The sequence below is a fragment of the Carettochelys insculpta genome, chromosome 21, assembly GCF_033958435.1.
Source record: "Carettochelys insculpta isolate YL-2023 chromosome 21, ASM3395843v1, whole genome shotgun sequence".
Lineage (NCBI taxonomy): Eukaryota > Metazoa > Chordata > Testudines > Carettochelyidae > Carettochelys > Carettochelys insculpta.
In genome coordinates, this window is record NC_134157.1 from 2440248 (window position 1) to 2460071 (window position 19824).

General features: G+C 53.2%; 1 protein-coding gene across 7 annotated transcripts in view; it reads right to left on the minus strand.

Annotated features, from left to right (window-relative positions):
- The window catches only part of RGS3 (regulator of G protein signaling 3), a 141114-nt gene that overhangs the window by 34222 nt on the left and 87068 nt on the right, over window positions 1–19824 (minus strand). The gene's annotated exons all lie outside the window — the stretch shown is intronic.

A 19824-nucleotide genomic window follows, 5' to 3' on the forward strand; every position in this document is an offset into this window, starting at 1 on the left:
GAGCGGGGTCAGTAACAGCGTGTCAGTGGGCCCAGCTGTGTTTGCAAAGTGCCAGACCCCCTCCCGCCCGCCCCAGTGCCGATGAACAGGAGTGCAAGTGGAGACCATGCTCTGAGCAAGCGCCCCTCACACAGGCACTATGGAGCCAGGAACGAGCTGCACACAGGGTAGACTCAGCTCTGGAGTGGCACTGGCGAGCGGCTCGAGAGGCCGGCCGTGCCGCGGAGCAGTGGGTTTGCGTTCCCGGTGAGTGGAGCCGAGTGGCGAGAGCTGCATGCAAGGGCAGCAACGGTGCAGCCCGAGAGCCCACAACGGAAACGTGGCTACGGAGCTCGTTCAGAGGGTGGAAATTGCTCCTTGCTGGGTGCAATCGACACGCAGCTCCAGCGCGGCACTGAGGCAGCCAGGCCGAGGCTGTGCCCGGCAAAGGCCACGCTACGGAGAAGCTGAAACCACTGGACACGCACAGAGGGCCCCGGGTGACACACAAATATCTCCCTGTTCCGCAGCTGCCTGGGGCGGCCGGTGTGTGCAGCCTGTGGGCTGGCGGGGCCGTCCTTGCCAACACGCCAAGTACACAGACACGCAGGGCCCCGCGAGACATAGGGCACCCAACCGCCCCAAATTTCATGGTCCCCGAGGCAGCTGCGTGTGCAGTGGCACCAAGTCCAGAGATGGGCCCACTCTGCCACCCCCGCAAGCTGCACCCAGAGGCCCATCCCTAGGGGGCTGCAGGGCATGGGACAAGCTCCCCACAACCTCTTCCTGTCACCGCTCTGCACCGCCCTGCCTTTTCCTGGCTCTGCCATGCACCCTCTCCCCCAGCCCCCAAGCAATGAGGTCTGGAGAGTCACCGGGGCCCTGGAGGCAGCAGCTGGGACTGGGCCCACTTGTACTCACCAGCAGCAGCAGGAAGCAGAACAACCCAGCCCAGCCTGCTCTGCAGCACCTGCTCCCAGCCACACGGCTCCAGTCGCTTGCGCTGGTGAGTGCAGGGGACATCCTAGCACCTCCCCCAGTGACATGGCTGACAGCTGGGGGCGCACTGTGGGCACATTCCTGCTGCCGCCCTTGAGGGTGAGGAGGGCCTGGGGCAGGCAGCTGCCCCCTGCTGCCCCACTGCTCTGCTCCTGCACCCCACAGCTTTGGGCCTGTCCCATCCTCCCCCAGCTCCTGCAGGTGTTCGGGCTGCACAGGGCACCAGCCATGCTAGGGACAGCTTTGTGCATGGTATCTGTGATTGAGCACCATAAGCAGGAGAGATGGGCAGTGAGGCTTCTCAGCATGGAGAAGTCTTATCTGTGCCTGCCTGGGGACAGCCTCCCAACTCCACCAGCCACAGACAACACAAGCCCGGCCCTCTCGGCATATGCTGCCCTTCCCCAGCACACCACCCATCCACAGCTCTGCTGGAGACACAGAATCCACAGAGCCACTGTTCCCAAGGGGCAGCTTCCGAGGTCTGCCTCAGGATCCCATCCCACTCAGCTCCCTGCACGTAGGGACACTTCAGGGAAAACACACCACAGCCACAGGGAACAGAGGTTCAAGAAGAAGCAAGTAGAATTAGTGGAAACAAAGGCCACATACGAACTAAAACTGTAAGAGCTTCCTAGAGCCTGAACTTAACTAATGAGCCATTCTCCTCTCTCAGAAAGGTTAGGTCCCCCAGAGCCATCACCCAGACCAGCTGGGAGCCCTCGTCCATCAGACAATCAGCTGCCGGCTTGTCCCCTGGCCGCAGGCTGACTGAGTGTCCCGCTGAACCCCAGATACAGTTCCTGCCCTTAGTACCTTCACTTGCACCCCTGCTGCATGTGTTTTCTTGGAGAGAGAGAGAGAACCTCCCTGGGAGGCTCTGAAATCTCCTTGTTCACATTTTGCTCATGATTAGTGTTTTGTTTTGTTCAGGCTGTAAAAAGGTCCCTGGCAGAATACACAATATTCAGGTTAAGTGTTTCCTGCCTGAAGAAGCATATTCATCACCATCTGATGAACCATCACCTCTAGCTCACATCACTCTAGAGCGGGGTCAACAACCCCCAGCACAGTGCAGGTACAGGAGGGGTTAGCATCCCCTCGGGCTGCCTGTGGGTTCGTCTCTCATTCGGCATGCGTCCCCTCAGGTTGGTTCCCTGCCTGTGCGTTGAGGCCCATGAGCATTGCCAGACCGGGCCAAGCCTCATGGCCCAGCTAGCCAGTACTCGGTGCAAAACAGGGGCAGGTGCACAGGCAGCGTCCACTCAAATGACAGCAATGCAGTTCCTCCCAGCTGCCCTTGCAGTGAGAACATTCCTCAGGCAGCTGGACCCCGGGGGCAGCCTCCTCCAGGGCTACCAACTCATAGTCCACAGCTGCCTGCGAGGGATCTGGAACCCCAGAACCCCGAGTCTGGGACCCTCAGATGTACAGGGCTGGCAGAATACAGTGAAGCCAGCGAATCCTGGCTCCCCTCTGCACTGAAATGCAACCCAGACAAGCACACGGCAGAGGCAGCCACCTTTCTGTGCTGTTTCCATTCAGCGGCTGCTGTTCCCTCCCCACCAACGTCTGCAAAGAGAAACCGCGGTTTGCTATCCCAGGGGCAGGTGGAAGAACCCCATGTGCCAGCAGTGAGCAGCCTGCCCCACATTAGGTTTCATCCTGAACTCTCATAGTCAGACTCATTTAAGTGCTGAAGCATGAGGTCTCGGCACACCTCCCAAACCATTAGTGAGCCCTGACGTTCTGCTATTCTTGCTATCCACACGACCACCCAGCTCTCCATGAAACTCACTGAGTCCTTCCCTTCAACAAGGTCAGGTGCTGTGAGTTCCACAGTCTAATTACACACAGTGTGAAAATATGTTTCCTTCCACTGTTGTGAATTTTCCACAATTTGCCTTTTCTAGACTGTTCAATAGGTTTACGGCTTTTAACATGTCCCCTCTTGCCCGTCTCCTCTACAGCAAACAATCCCGCTCTTTTCAGTCATCCTTCAGGGGAGAGTACCTCAGCCCTTCGGAGAAAACAGAACTCATCAATCTCTGCTCCTCCCCAGACTCAGTATACAGGAGGGAATCACAGAACGCTAAAACTGGAAGGGACCTCGAGAGGTCATCGAGTCCAGCCCCCTGCCTTCACAGCAGGACCAAGCACCACTTAGATCAGCCCTGTTCGATATCTCTTTAACCTGTTCAACCTGGAGATTGTACAACCCCCCTGGGCAATTTACTCGGGTGTTTAACCACCCTGACAGGAAATTTTTCCAAATGTCCAACCTAAACCTCCCTTGCTGCAATTTAAGCCCATTGCTCCTCGTCCTATTTTCAGAGGCTAAGGAGAATAATTTTTCTCCCTCCTCCTTGTAACCCCCTTTTAGATACTTGAAAGCTGCTATCATGTCCCCTCTCAGCCTTCTCTGTTCCAAACTAAACAAAGCCAATTATTTTAATCTTCTCTCACAGCTCTTGTTCTCCAGACCTTTAGTCATTTTAGTTGCTCTTCTCTGGCCCCTTTCCAATTTCTCCACATCTTTCCTAAAATATGGGGCCCAGAACTGGACACAATACTCCAACTGAGGCCTAATGTGGCAATGCCACTCTCATCAAGGCAGTAGATTAAGAACATTTCATCTTGCAAAGAGTATGAGATACTCTGGGACCATATCCTCAGCTGGCATAAGATGGCATATGTCCACAGAGCCTATGGAGCTAGGCTGACTCATATCAGCTCGGGTTCTAATTTTCAATGCCTTTAGCTACCAATTAAGCAGCAGTCACCCCAAAGCTGTGTTTGATAGTAAAACTTACCCAACAGCTTTCCTGTTCCTTTGCCCCAGAGAGAAAAGGGCATTGACCCATCATGAATGCCTGGGTTAAAGACCGAGCACTAGAGGACTTAACTCAATGTCTGGGAAACAAGAGTAGAGTCAAATTAACTGTCAAACATGTCTTTCACGTGCCATACAAGCCAAACGCTGACCTTGGTGAGGTTGGTGTCAATCCAAAGGAACACTTCTGAGGTTCATGGGGATTTATGCCTGCAGCCAGGAGACAAGGGGATCCTCTTTGCATAAGGTCTTGATCTTACAACTGAATGCACTGTATGAAGCCTTCTGCCTAGTGGGCTTCTGCATGGGCTTAGGAATCCACTGATGCAGGGCCAATTGCAGGATTAGCCTGAATAATGACAGGAGCCATTTTCCTGATGCAGGCAGCAGGTGCTCCAGTGCAATGTCTAGTCCAGGACTCAGGCATTGGCATTCCGGTGAACGCTTGGTCAAGCTGGGATGTGCTGTGTGGTGTAGCAGGAATGTCTGATTTGTCACATGCTCAGTGAAGGGATTCTAACATTAAAGCGCTTTATGGAAGAATTAAAAACCCCACGAATGCTCTGCAAAGTCCACCCGTCATTCCGTGCACCCTGCAGTGCAGAGCGAGAGTTACCAGAGAGATTGCAGCCTGCCCTTCCAGGCTCCAGTCTGACTAGGGCCTTGCTACACTAAGCAGAAGATTGGATTTAGTGTGCCCAGTAGGAATGCACTAAGCTGACCCCAGAGCACTCCTGTCGACCACCCACTGAGAAGCCACGCCAGAAATCTGATTTCAGCTACATTGACTCCAGCTATGCAATTCTCGTAGTGGCGTTATGTATCTTAGGTGGAATTTCTATTGTAGTGCAGACTTAAGAACATAAGAATGGCCATACTGGGTCAGACGAAAAGGTCCATCTAGCCCAGTAGCCTGTCTGCTGACAGTGGCCAGTGCAGGTGCCCTGGCAGGGTGGACCGAAGACAATGATTTGTCTCCTGCCATCCATCTCCAGCCTCTGACAACCAGAGGCCAGGGACACCATTCCTACCCTTGGCTAACAGCCTTTTATGGACCTAACCTCCAGGAATTTACCTAGCTCTTTCTCAACTTCTACTACAGTCCTAGCCTTCACAGTCTCCTCTGGCAAGGAGTTCCACATGCCCTGGGACCCCTTTGGGCGAGGCCTAGTACAAGCACCTGGGAAGATGCAGTTTGTGTCTGTAGAGCTTGCAAACCACCTGGATCTCACAGTCAACCTGGATCCAGCTGTTGGCTATTTGACTGTAAATAACCATTATAGCCAGGAGACCTTTCAACCTATGTTGAATGATCTCTCTGTGAGTAATTTGAGCAATGACTAATCATAGCTTTTCTGTTACACAGCAGAAACCATTGGAGTTTGAAATCTCCACTCTGTTGAGAACAAATACAGCAACGATAGGCAGTTAAAAGTATTTCAGTATCCAGCACCCTTGATGCTATTACTAAGATGCCTCCATTACTGGAAAAAGTCCATATTTATTCATAAACCATCCAAAGGAAGATGGAATATCAGGTCCCTGGAGAGCCACTGTCTATGGAGAAATGCTCTTCTCAGAGTGAGAGCAAGCATGCTGGGCATGATGGAATCCCTCTCGACTTACTAAGCCATTACAGAAATTAAAGGTCTCATTAGAGATGACACGCAGATAACAAATAATGAGATGAGAGCTTCCGCCTGCAACTGCCTCAATCACATAAAACCAACACAGCAGCCATTAGGCCTGGGGTCTCTCCTCCCAAAAGCCATGGGGGTGGGCATGCTGTAAATGAACACAACAGCAAAAGTCTCCACCACCAACCTGAATACACTTCCAAGTATAACTACTGCTAGTGGCTGGCCTGCTGCCTCTGGGAATAAGATTCCCGACCAATGCTGCACAGCACTGGAGGCTTCCTTCTCTAACGGGGCAGACCTTTCCCACCCAGCCCAGCAAACAGAAGACAAACTCCCACCTTTCTTTAGCCATCTTAGGTCAGGACAGAGGACACTTCTGGAGGGAATTTGTAGCACTGTGCATGCACCAAATTCAAGTTCCCTGCAGATTTCTTTGCTTTCCCACAGAAAAATGACTCAGGCTCATCAGTCTGGGCACCCAGGGAAGCCATTAGAGATATAAATCTCCACTGGGGAGGAAGGCTGAACAGTCTGTGCATGTGAAAGACAGACAGTTGGTCCCTCAGTAACTACTGCAGCATGCGCAGCACGGAGGGACATGGCTCTGGGGCACTGCTGAGAATTTAGACAAGGGACAGGCTCAGTGCAGTCAGGCAGAGCGGAACATATAAGCCTGCCCGCAGCGAATTGTTCTCTTTGCTCTTTGTGACATTCTCCAGGTGAATGAAACAGGTTTAAAGGGATTAAAGCTCCTCACAGAAGTCTTGCTCCCACTGAGGCTCTGAGCAAGCACATGTCCCTGGCCATAGGCCCTGGCTGTCCGAGCCTCCCTCACCTGGCTCCTGCCCAGCGCTAGCTCTGCTCAGCTGGAAAGCTGTTTAGAGACAGGGAGCAAGCTCTGCTCCCACAGCCTCGCAGGAAGGTCTGAGCTTCGGGCCCAGGCACAAAGGGAAGTTACATAGCTGTCACCCAGACTCAACAGCACGTTCATCAGGATGACCAGGACGGCCCCTCTGGGATGCACAGGCCCTGGGAATTCTCTCTCTCAAGCTGCCATCCCACACTCCAAAATTGCAGCTTTCACTTACAACAGACCAAGTCTTCACTAGCAGCAGGTTTGGGGAATTCTGCTGGTGCCCAGGATGGGTCCAAGTCCAGTCCCCACCACACTTGCCAAAGACTCTGGGAGGGAGTTTGGGTGCTGGGTGTGGGCTGTGGGCTAGGGCAGGAGGCTGGGGTGCTGGAGCAGGTGCAGGATCTGGGAGGGAGTTCGGGTGTGGGGGACAAGGACTCAGGCTCTGGGATTTGGCAGGGGATTGGGATGCACGAGGGAGGCCGGGGGATCAGTGCTACCTTGGGTAATGCCAGCTCCCAAAAGCAACCTGCACAGCCCTCTGGCAGCGGCTCAGGGCAAGGGTGGCACATGGAGACATCTGCCCTCCAGGGACCGCAGGGATGTGCTGGCCACTTCCCGGAGCGGCGCGGAGGGTAGTGTTCTGAACTTGTTTTCACTGAACTTCACCTCGTTCATTTCAGGCCAACCATGTAATTCTTTTAAGGCTATTTTGATTCTAATTCTGTGCTCCGAAGTGCAGCAGCCCTCCCCACCCCGTGCCTGCGAAGGACAAGGGAACACCTAGACCGTCTGTGTACAATGAATGGCTTCTATATGATTGTGTCCTGCTCTGTGGGGGAGGGTTGCACAGCTTCTCCGGGAGCTACAAACAGAGATGGGGTTAAGGCAAATCCAGCCACGCTGAACCCCCAGAGAGGCCCCGCCTCCTGCGGAGGCTCCTGCATACTGGTTCACCCTGGATTTCCAGACACCTGCAAAGACATGTACAGCGGATAAAAAGCCAGAGTTCAATCCGACTCAGTGCCTTTGTTCTGACCCAGAACAGAGCCAGGACTCCATCCTCTGGAAGGCTCGGAACGGCTGAACCCACCAGTGCTGACAGGAGCTTCTGTTGGCATCGTAGGTTTTCTTGAGGATGCTTCTACCTCAGGAATAAAGGCTCAGAAGGAGTCCTGGGCTCCCTTGCGACCACTGGCAGTACTCTGGTCTCAGTTCCTATTAAGGTGAGTAGGTTGGTTTGGCACAAAATCTGTCTACAGTGAAACCTCCCTTTAATGGGAGGAGGGGTACCCGTTAAACCCGAAAGTCAGCTCAATGTGAGGGTTTACTGCCCTCATACTGCCCCTGCCAGGCTCCCCCAGCCCCAGTTCGAGTGGGGGACTCACCAGACCACCGCTGCTGGAGGAGCTGCTGGACCCTGCCGTGAGCTGGGACTCTGCTGCATGAGACCGGCCCTTTTCCACCACACGGCTGCAGCTTTTCCGCCGCGTGTGGCTTGGACGAGCCTCGGCCGCTGCCAGAGACCCCACGTGCTCCTCCCAGCCGGGGTGGGGTGCATATGTGAGGGCCGTCTGCCGCAGCGCTCCAGGCCATGGCCATCCAGGCTGCCATGGAGGGCTCAGCCATGGCAGCCTGCGGCGGCTGGGAGCAACACCCTGGTAAGTCCCTTACTTTTGGGAGAGGGTGGAGATCGGCCTTTAGGGTTTTACAGGCCCCAATTAAGCGGGCTCCGGGAACAATGGCGAGGCTGGCGGACGTCCATTGTTCCCGATGTCCACTAAATCGGGGTCCGTAATAATCAAGGGTTTACTGCATAACAAGTCCACGTTGCCTATTCCTTATAACTCCACTGTCCTCGCAGTGCTTACAAAATGATGAAGAATTATCTTACCACATAGCAAAGCTGAGCTGAGATTTCACTGGTGATCAGTGTACGCAGAAGAGGGTGGAGGGGACTGTGATGATCTTCACAAACTCACACAAAAGTCACAGCCTCCTCCTGCCATCTTGAGTGGACACAGCTGGTTTTATGGGGAAAACTGGAGGGATCTGATCCCCCCACCACCACAAACTGACCCCTAGAGTTCTCACACACCCTCTTTTCTGCTAACAGCAGCACTTTGCCTTTTGATAGCACTGTGCAGCTATGGATCCTCAAGTACTCAGCAGACAATGAATTCAGTCCCAGAACCCCACTCCATTGCAGATGGCAGGTGCCCCGGTAATGCACAGTAAGTTTTGGATTAAGAAAAGGGCCTGACACATTAGGCAAGAGTGACCAAGACTTTGCTAACATAAGGCAAAGTTCAGCTGTGAGCCAGAGGCAGGTCCTGCTCACAGAATCTGCCAAGAACAGGCTGATATTGCAGAAAGACACATACCTAAGAGTTACGAGCCATAAGTCATGCGACCAAATTCCAGAAGGGTGGTACCAGAACAGCATTAGGAAACATTGTGGTACTTACACACTCCCTACAATTAGCAGGGCACACTGACCCAGATTCAGGACAGGGTTCAGCATTGCAACGTGATGGATAGCGACGTGTTAGTCGGACCACCATATACAAAGTACAAGAGGCACCCAGGTATGTCAGAGGGTGGCACCCTGGTAGGTCAGGAGTGATGTGTAACTTGTTTGTACCTGTGTACACAAATGTACCTTCAAGGGGCTGTCCTCGTCTGGCCCAGGGAGCAGTGGAAGATCTTGCCACTTAATTGCAACAGGCCAACATATGTTAGTGTACCTGTAACCATTGAGCAATAGAACTAGCACTGTGCCTGGTTAACAATAAACCTGGCCTGGGGCTTTCACACAGTATCTGTGTGATCCTCAGGGTCTGCTGTGCTGGCTATCTGTGCTGAGCCAGGGCAGCATGCAGGGGGAGCACATACATGTGAGCAAATGGTTCTCAGCATTTGACAAGACAGATACCTGTCAGGACCCCACCCCAATGACACTGTACCACACGTTTATGTGACTTGCTCAAGGTCACCAGAAAAGTCAATAGCAGAGCTAAGAGTGAAGCCCAGCTCTTCTCTCTCCCAGGCCTGTCATTTATCCACCAGTCCATCCTTCTTGCCTTAATTTAGCACTGCCCACAGCTGCACTGACCTCCTTAGATTCCAGGAAAATAACCTCTTTGTCATTACGGTGACACACCATGTTGGCTGGGAACTCATGACTGAACCAGGACTCACAAACTCTATTTCTGTCTCTGAACTGACTCATGGGTACAATTAGGGCTCTACCTAATTCAAGGCCATGAAAAAAAATGCATCACAGACCATGGAATCTGGTTTCCCCCTTAAACCTGGTCTTGGAAAAAGGCAAATGTAGTGCCCATGGTTAAAAAAAGGAGAGGAGGACAATCCAGGGAACTACAGACCGGTCAGCCGTACCTCAGTCCTCAGAAAAATCATAGAGAGGGATCCTCAAGAAATCCAATTTGGAGCACTTGGAAGAGGGGAAGTGATCAAGAGTTTTCAACATGGATCCACCAAGGGCAAGTCATGCCTGACCAATCTGATTAGCTTCTATGAGGAGGTAACTGGCTCTTTGCACATGGGGAAGTCAATGGATGTGATATACCGTGACTTTAGCAAAGCTTTTGATACAGTCTCCCACAGCATTCTTGCCCATAAGTTAAGGAAGTAAGGATCGGATACATGGGCTGTAAGATGGATAGAAAGCTGGCTTGATGGATGGGCCCAAAGGGTAGTGGTCAATGGTTCAATGTCTGGTTGTTGGTCGGTTTCAAGTGGTGTGCCCCAGGGATCGATTCTAGGGCTGGTATTGTTTAACATCTTTATTAATGACCTGGATGAGGGGATGGATTGCACCCTCAGCAAATCTGCAGATGACACTAAGCTAGTGGGAGAGGTAGATACACTGGAGGGTAGGGATAGGGTCCAAAGTGACCTAGATAAATTGGAGGATTGGGTCAAAAGAAATCTGATAAGGTTCAACAAGAACAAGTGCAGAGTCCTCCACTTGGGACAGAGGAATCCCAAGCACTGTTACAGGCTGGGTGCTGACTGGCTAAGTAGCAGTGCAACAAACAGGACCTGGGGATTATGGTGGATGCAAGGCTAGCTAGGAGTGTGCCCTTGTAGCCAAGAAGGTTAACAGAATATTGGGGTGCGTTAGGAGAAGGATTTCCAGCAGATCTAGAGAAGTTTTTATTCCCCTCTACTTGGCTCTGGTGAGGCCATGTCTGGAGTATTGTGTCCAGTTCTGGGCCCCTCCTCACAGAAAGGATGTGAATGCATTGGAGTTGGCTCAGCAGAGGGCAATGAAAATGATTAGGGGGCTGAAGCACATGACTGATGAGGAGACACTGAAGGACTTGGGCTTATTTAGTTTGCAGAAGAGAAGATTTGATAGCAACCTTCAACCTTCCTGACTGGGGGCTGTAAAGAAGATGGAGAGAGGCTGTTGTCAGTAGTGACGAATGGCAGAACAAGGAGCAATGGTCTGAAGTTACAGAGCGGTAGGTGTAGGTTGGATATTAGAAGAATTATTTTACCGGGAGGGTGGTGAAGCACTGGAATGTGTTACTGAGAGAGGTGGTGGAATCTCCATCCCTAGAGGTTTTTAAGTCCTGGCTTGACATAGTCCTGGCTGGGATGATTTAGTTGGGGGTGATCCTGCTTCAGAAAGGGGGCTTGACTAGATACCCTCCTAAGGTCCCATCCAGCCCTGGGAGTCTCTGATTCTTTTAAATATCTAAAACCATTAAATTCAATAGTAACTGAGAGATAGCTGTGCTAGTCTCTATACCATCAAAACAAAAAAGCCCTCCGTTGGCACTTCAACTAACAAATAAATTATTTTGGACTGCTTTTTCGTTTCATTAAATTCAAGATTTTGAAATGGTAGGATCAGGATGTTTATGAAAATGGACAGTGAATTTGGTAGGCCTTAGGGATGATGTTGGGCAAGTCATTTCCTCTCTCTGTGCCTCAGTGTCCCCTCTGTACAGCAGGAAGGACAAATCTCAAACTCACTGAGCTTTGCTGAAGGAAGGTTAGTCATTATAACTCTCCCCTCAGCCACCCCCCCTGAGCTTGCCTGTTCCTATTACTCACAATCCCATCGTCTTGGGTTTTAAACCCGGCCATCTCTCCCTGGCGCTGCATGCAGGCCTGCCCCTCCCAAAGCAGGCACAGCTGCCTGACTGGGCGGGCGGGGAGTAACGCTGGCTTTATACACAGCGGGTGGGAAACACAAAGACAGCAGACTGAAAAAACTGAGTCAGAACATTTCCCCTTCCCTCTGCCAGTTCCCGTCCCCACAGAGACGAGGCAGGCCTAGCATTTCCAGGCAAGGCTGCTATTCGTACAGGTCCCTCGGACACCCTAAATCACATCTCACTCCACGAGGGGCAGAGAATCTACCCTTGTTCTGCACTGCCCGGACCAGGCACGAAGGCCCTGTGCTCTTCCCAGCGGAGATGAGATATGCTCTTAGGGCAATAGAACAAACAAGCAGTCCTGGAGCGCTTTCAAGACTAACAAAATATAAAAGTGCTCCAGTGTTAAGATACAGAGGAACGCGGCTCCCTCTCTTACATTCATAGGGTGAGGCCACCTTTAGCGTGAGCACCCCCTGCTGGATGCTCAGCCACTGAGCGCTGTTGAAACCATTCCCTGGGCGAGACAGACCATACAGCAGTGGCTTCCTAACTCCTGCGTCAATGACCTACCCCTGCCTACCCTCCAGAGCTACAGCCCCCAGCCCCAGGCAGCAGAAATTAATGCCAGGGAAGAGCAAGCAGTGGATGGTGCTGGTTGTGTTGGGGCTACCAGGGAGCAGAGCTGTGGGACAGATTCCCAGTGACGTTCAAGGACAGAGCTTGGCATTTCAGTACCACTTGGCGAGAACGAAACTGCACAAAAAAACTCCTGAGAAATGTTGCTGCTTCTGCCTTCAAACATTTCTATTTCCAGGATCAAAGCCTCCAAAAATGACATGCTGGGATCAAGAGGCATCTTAGCCTAGGGCTCCTTGAGACATCAGGGGCACTGGAACAGGGGGCCAGGGGCTCAGCCCTCCTGCTTGTTACCAGCTGTGATGGTGAGCGACAGGGGACAGCGGGCAGAGAGAAAGGAGCAGGAACCAGGCCCGGGAGGGAGCGGGGGCCCCCCACACTCTGAGGGAGCTTCTGCCATTCCTGATACTGGAAAGCCCCTATAAGTCGATCCCTGGTCTGGCACCTTGGGGACCTGATCGGTCCTGAACAAGAGAATTTGTCAGACCAGGGTAGGTCCCCTTCCTCTGGCCTGCCACCCCTCCCTGTTGCTGGCTCCACCTCTGCCCCAGCTGGCCCCTTGCCTCTGCCCCCAAACCTCTAGCCCTCATTGGCCCTACTTCCGCTGGCCCAGATAAGCGGCCACTAGCCCCAGCCACTGGCCTCTGCTGTCTGTTGCCAGCCCCACAGAAACTGGCTCCAGCCCCAGCTGGGCTACCAGACACAGGCTCCAACCCCATGGACGCCAGCCCTGGAGGTCAGCCCCAGACAGGAGCCCTGGGTAGGCTACCCAATGCCACCTTCACAGATTCCAGCTCTGGCCTGGCCTGGCCAGACTGCCAGATGCTGGCTCTGCTGATGCCAGCTCTGGCCCCAGCCCCATGAACGCCAGATCTAGCCCAGTCAAGCTGCCAGACACTGACCCCAGCCATGCAGTCACTGGCCCCAGACTCAAGGATGCCTGCCAGATGCCGTACCTGGCACCAACAGATCCCAGCTCTGGCCCTGTGGATTCCAGATCCATCCCCAGCCCTGCAAATGCCAACTCCAGCCGGGGATGAGCTGGTGGATGCTGGCCCCAATCCTGCAAACACCGACCCTGCTGGGTTCCTGGCACCCCAGCCACTAGGCTCCCAGTTGCCAGCCCTCCTCTCACTGGGCTCCTGGCCCTGGAGCTCTCTGGTCTGGGAACATCTGTGCTCCTGCCGGACCAGGGATGTCGCCACATCAAAGAGTCCCAGTTTTGGGAGGTGCAACCTGGATAAGCTTTCCGTGTAGCCACTCTAAGCCAAAGAGGAGAGAGCTCTCCTACTGGCTGCATTACTCCAGCCCCACCAGAGCAGCAGTAGCTACGTCAGCAGGAAACGCTCTCCCACGGACATAAGCGCCCATGTGGACAGTGCTAAGCTGGCACAGCAAATACAGCAGGTGACCAGCCTGGCTTAGCAGAGAAATCTCTGATGCACTTAAACACAAAAAGGAAGCTTAACAGACGAGGGAACTTGGACCGGGGGAGAGTATGAAAACATGGCTTGAGCAGGCAGGGGGGTGACTGGGAAGGTCAAAGCGCAACTGGGGTTGCAGCTAGCCAGGGAAGTAAAGGACAAGAAGAAGGGTTCCTACAGGTATGTTAGCAACATGACGGTGGTCAGCGAAAGTGTGAAACCCTTGCTGAAGTGAAGGGGGAAGGAAACCTGTGGACAGATGATGTGGAAAAAGCTGAAGTGCTCAATGCTTTATTTGCCTCTGTCTTCACAGACCAGGTCGACTCCCAGAGTGCTGCACGGGGCAGCACAGTAGAGGAGGGAGGTGGGCAGCCCTCGGTGGAGAAAAAGCAGGTTAAGGACTATTTAGAAAAGCTGGATGCACACAGATTCATAGCCTGGATCTAATGCATCCAAGGTGCTGAGGGGATTGCTCGATGTGATTGCAGAGTCACTGGCCATGATCTCTGAGAACTCGTGGGAACTGGGAGAAGTCACAGACAACTGAACAGAAGGTAAATCTTTAAAATAGGGGAAAGGGTCGATCCAGGAAACTACAGACCAGTCAGCCTCACCTTAATCCCTGGAAAAATCATGGAGGGGGTCTTCAAGGAATCCATTTTGAAACACTTGGAGGAGAAGGTGATCAGGAACATCTTGCCTGACCAACCTGATTGCCTTCCATGATGAGATAACTGGCTCTGTGGGTATGGGGAAAGCACTGGGCATGATAGACCTTGACTCTAGCAAAGCTTTTAGTCTCCCACAGCATTCTGGCCAGCAAGTTAAAGAAAGGTTACTCACCGTAGTAACGGTGGTTCTTCGAGATGTGTCCCCGTGGGTGCTCCACAATAGGTGTCAGGCTCGCCCGGCGCCGCAGATCGCATCTTCCAAGCAGTTTCTGCCGGACCGCGCATGCGCCGGCGCGCGCCGCTCCCTTGCGCGCTCCTGACCACGTGCGCGATCCGGTCCCCGCCAGTTCCTTGACCAACCGCCTCGGATGCTCCTGCAAAACACTAACAGAGATCCGAAGCGGGGAGGATGGGCGGGTAGTGGAGCACCCACGGGGACACATCTCGAAGAACCACCGTTACTACGGTGAGTAACCTTTCTTTCTTCTTCGCGTGTCCCCGTGGGTGCTCCACAATAGGTGACTACCCAGCAGTAACCCAAGATAGGAGGTGGGTAATCGGATTATGTGCAGCTTGTCCCCGAGAGGACCGCTATCGAGAGACGGGTATCCTCTTGGAATACCCTGTGAAGGGCGTAGTGCTTGGCGAAGGTGTCATAGGATGACCAGGCTGCCGCTCTGCAAATGTCTTTTAGCGCAACGCCCTTGAAAAAGGCTGTTGATGCCGCCACCGCCCTAGTGGAATGAGCCCTGGGAGTGGCCAGTAAAGGAGTCTTTTTGAGTTCGTAGCACATTTTTATGCAGGATACGATGTGCTTTGAGATTCTCTGCGAAGAGAGACCTTTTCCTTTCGATTTGGGAGTGAGAGAGACTAGGAGTCTATCCGTTTTCCAGAAGGACTTGGTCCTGTCTATATAGAAGGCTAGCGCCCTCCTCACGTCCAGGAGGTGTAGGCGCGCCTCTTTGTTAGAGTTATGAGGCTTTGGATAAAACGAGGGTAAAACAATAGGTTCATTAATGTGAAACTCAGAAGAAACTTTGGGAACAAAGGCTGGATGCAGCCGTATGGTTACCACCTCCTGGGAAAAAACAGTGCAGGGTGGCGTTGCCATAACTGCCGCAAGTTCGCTCACCCTGCGAGCTGACGTGATTGCGAGCAGAAAGGTCATCTTTATCGTAAGGAGGCGGAGGGAAACCGTGGCCAAGGGCTCGAACGGTGGTCCCGTTAGCACATTAAGCACCAGGTCCAAGTTCCACTAAGGTGGAAGCGGTTTCCGAGGGGGGTATAGGTTTACCAACCCTTTGAGGAACCTGGTAACCATGTGTAGGGAATGTGGCAGAAGGAATGCAGTGCTGCTGAAGGCTGGGAGGAATGAGTCTCCCAGAGGTCATCTGCATGAGAATGCAAAAGGTGTGCATGTGTGATACCTTTTCAGGCAAAGCCTAATGGGTAGCAAGTAAACCATGAGATTTGGTCTATTGTAAACATGTAGTTGTAAAATCACAATTTAAGCTGACACTTAAAGCGGGAGTTGTGAGATCTCACCAATGCTCTGGGTTGTTGTGGGGGACAGGGCAGTCGCCTTAGCTGTGTAAGACATTGATTACACAGGGCTCCCTGGTTTAAAGCATTGTGAGGGAGAAGGGGAGGGGTACGGGTTGAGCCAGCTTGCTGAGTGCCATGGCCCTGCCTATGCCTTGGACATATAGCTATAAGCCTGGCTTGACTAACCCTCCCCACCTGTTGAAAGATAGAGCTGGATACTAGGGTGTTTGTGAAACCCCATACTAGAGAAACCAAGAGCTGAAATCACAGAGTGGCAGCTGAGGCCACACAGAGCTGAAATCACTGGGTTCTGCCTTAGGGCAGTCCCAAGCAGAGGGGTTAGGACCGGCGGACAACAGCAGGACCAGCGGGTGGCTGGTAGGAGTGGCGGCGACCGCTGGGCGGCCGGTAGGAGCGGCGGCGGCAGTAGATGACGGCGGGTGGCCGGTAGGAGCAGCGGCGGATGACAGTGACCGGCGGGCGGCCGGTAGGAGCGGCGGCGGACGACAGTGACTGGCAGACGGCTGGTGACAGCAAGGGGAGGCTACAGACAAGTGGACAGCTAGTATTACCCTGGTGATGTATCTGTGGGCTTTGAGTTTGGGACTGCACCGCAGAGGGCACACCCTGTAACTGTGTGTGTGTGGAAAAGGGCCAAGAGCCCCAGCAAGAGACTGGGTTCTACTGCATATGGGGATGGTATCTGGGTAAAAGGGGTTTTGTCTCTTCTGTGCTGAGATATACTGCATCTGTCGCTGTAACCTTGGGGTAGGTTATGGTCATTAAACAAGCCATTTCTATCTCAGACTCTGTGCTTGCGAGTCGGGGGGGAGAACCGCCTTACAGGCACCCAGCACGGGGGTGAAATTGTCCCAGGCCACTGGGTGGGGGCTCGAGCCGGTTGGTTGTATCCTTGATAGGAAAACCCCACAAGAGTTGAACCCGGCCCTTCTGGCAGGCATCTGGCATTAACAGAAGGGTTACACACGGGATGGGCAAACACCGTGTGCCCTTCCTCTTAGTGTCTGAATGCCGAAATGGCGGCAAGGTGGACCTTTAACGAGGATAGTGAGAGTCCTCCTCTCTTGAGGTCCAGTAAATACTCTAATATCACAGGTATAAGCACCGAAAGGGGGGCTAGCTGTTTGGTAGAACACCTTGCTGTGAAGCGAGTCCATTTCTGCTTGTAGGTCTTCCTGGTGGAAGTCCTTCTGCTACTTTCTAGGACTTGCTGCATTTCCTCCGTACACGTGCTCTCTAGGGAGCTGAGCCATGGATTAACCACACTTGTAGTCGCAGGCCTTGGGGGTGCGGATGCACTATGGACCCCTGGGCTTGCGTGAGCAGATCCGGCGCCACCGGAAGGGGCATCGGTGGACGGTCCGACATGCGCAGGAGTAGGGGGAACCATTGCTGTCGATCCCACGTTGGGACTATCAGGATCATTCGGGCTCCTTTCCTCCTGGCTTTCTGCAAGACTTTGTGGATCAGCACTGTGGAAGGAAAAGCGTAAAGCAGGGGGCCCCTCCACGAGATCGCGAACGCGTCCCCCAGGGACCCCCGTCCCAGTCCTGCCCTGGAGCAGAATCGTGGGCACTTCTTGTTATGTTGAGTGGCAAACAGGTCTATCTGGGGAAAACCCCATGCGTGAAAAATAAGTCGTAGCAGATCGGGACGGATCTGCCACTCGTGCGTGAGTGCAAAACGCCTGCTCAGCTGGTCTGCCTTCACATTGTGAGCGCCTGGTAAGTACGAGGCTTTCAAGATTATATTGTTGGCGATGCACCAGTTCCATAACCGGACTGCTTATGCACATAAGGCACGGGACCGAGCTCCTCCTTGTCGATTTATATAAAACATGGTGGAGGTATTGTCTGTACTGATCCCGACAACTTTGCCTTGTATGTGGTCTCGAAAGTGTCTGCAGGCGTTGAACACTGCTCTGAGCTACAGTATATTTATGTGCAGTGACTGCTCCGTGGAGGACCACAGCCCTTGAGTCACCTCTTCGCCCATGTGTGCTCCCCACCCTATGAGGGAGGCATCTGTGGTAAGAAAAACCGATATTTGTGGTTGGTGGAAGGGTACCCCTGTTAGCAAGTTCTTGGGGTTTACCCACCATTGCAGGGATTTGCGCACCTCCGCTGTGGGCGACACCACCCTGTGAACGGTGTGTGTTGCCAGTTTGTATACGCTCGCCAGCCAGTGCTGCATGCTGCGCATGTGAAACCTGGTGTTCTGTACTACGAACGTCGCCGCTGCCATGTGGCCCAGCAGCTGTAAGCATGTCAGGACCGGCACCGTAGGGCTGAAGGTGATGACCTGCACGAGGGAGCCGATGGCTCGAAAGCGAGTCTCTGGTAGATACATTCTCGCTGTAATAGAATTTATGCGTGCCCCTATGAACTCTATGTCCTGTGGGGGGTCTATCTTTGATTTTGCCAGATTGATAACCAGGCCGAGCGAAGAGAACGTGCCTGCTGTGACGCATATCATGCGTAGTACCGCCTCCTTCGAGGCCCCCTTGAGTAGGCAGTCGTCCAGATACGGGAATATAAATACCCCCGTCTGTGCAGGTAGGCTGACACCACTGCCAAGGTCTTGGTGAAGACTCTGGGGGCCGAGGAGAGGCCAAACGGTAGGACCTTGTATTGAAAATGTTCTTTGCCTACCATGAACCGGAGGAATTGCCGGTGAGCCGGATGGATAGTTATGTGAAAATACGCGTCTTGTAAGTCGAGGGCTGCGAACCAATCTCCATCATCCAGTGCCGTAAGGATGGAGGCAATTGTGATCATCTGAAAGCGTTGCTTGCGCAGGTACCGGTTGAGGCCTCGAAGATCTAAGATGGGCCTCCAGCCTCCTGTCTTTTTCTCCGTGAGGAAGTACCTCGAGTAGAACCCTTTTCCTTGCAGTTGCTCCGGCACTCTTTCCACTGCCCCTATGAACATGAGATGGTCTGCCTCCTGCTTGAGCCTCGCTACGTGGGAGGCCTCCTGGAGGTGGGGCCTGGGTGGAGGTCATGGCTGTGGGAGCGACTGGAAGGGGATGGCGTACCCCGTGGCTATGATCTCCAGCACCCATTTGTCTGTGGTGATCCTTTGCCACTGGTCGTAGAATGGTCGGAGGCGATGGTGGAATAGCCGCTTCGGATGACCTTGTGCGATGGTAGTGATGGTGCAGCCCTGGATCTGCGTGTCAAACTTGTGGCCTTTGACCCTGCCCCAAGGACGCACGGCTCTGTTGGGAACGTCGCCTGGGAGTTCTGTACTGCTGGTGCTGTTGATGTCGCCCTTGCTCGTAACCCCTGTGGTACTGGGGACGCTGTTGCTGGTACTGGTACCGTCTTTGTTGAGGGAAGTACTTTTTCTTTCTGTATGGAGGGGTGTAAATCCCCAGGGTCCTAAGTGTGGCTCTTGAATCTTTACTGGAATGAAGGACCGAGTCAGTTGATTCAGCAAACAGCTTCTGCGAGTCGAAGGGAAGATCGACTATCTTTGCCTGCAGATCCCTCGGTATACCCAAAGTCTGGAGCCAGGACTCCCTTCGCATCACCACTGCCGTAGCTGTGGAGCGTGCTGCTGTGTCCGCAACATCCAGGGCGATCTGAATTCCCGTCCTCGAGGCCGCGTAGCCTTCTTGCACGATGGCCTTGAGCACCGGTTTCTTGTCCTCTGGAAGCGAGTCCATGAGGGAGGTTAACCTAGTGTAGCTGTCGAAATTATGGTTCGCTAAATGCGCTGCGTAATTTGCCATTCGCAACAGTAGAGCGGAGGAGGAGTAGACCTTTCTGCCGAACAGCTCTAGCTTCTTGGCATCTTTGTCTGTTCCCCCTGTCTTGAATTGAGATGTCTTTGATCTTTGTTGCGACGACTCCACCACCAAAGAATTTGGTTGTGGGTGGCTGAACAGGAACTCCATGCCCTTCGCCGGCACGAAGTATTTCTTATCCACTCTCTTGTGGACAGGCGGAATAGTCGCAGGGGTCTGCCATATCATAGTGGTGGACTCCAAGATTGCTTCATCAAGTGGTATTGCTATTTTGGAGGAGGCCGGAGGTCTCAGATTTTTGAGGAGCTTATGGTGTTTCTCTTGCACCTCTGCTG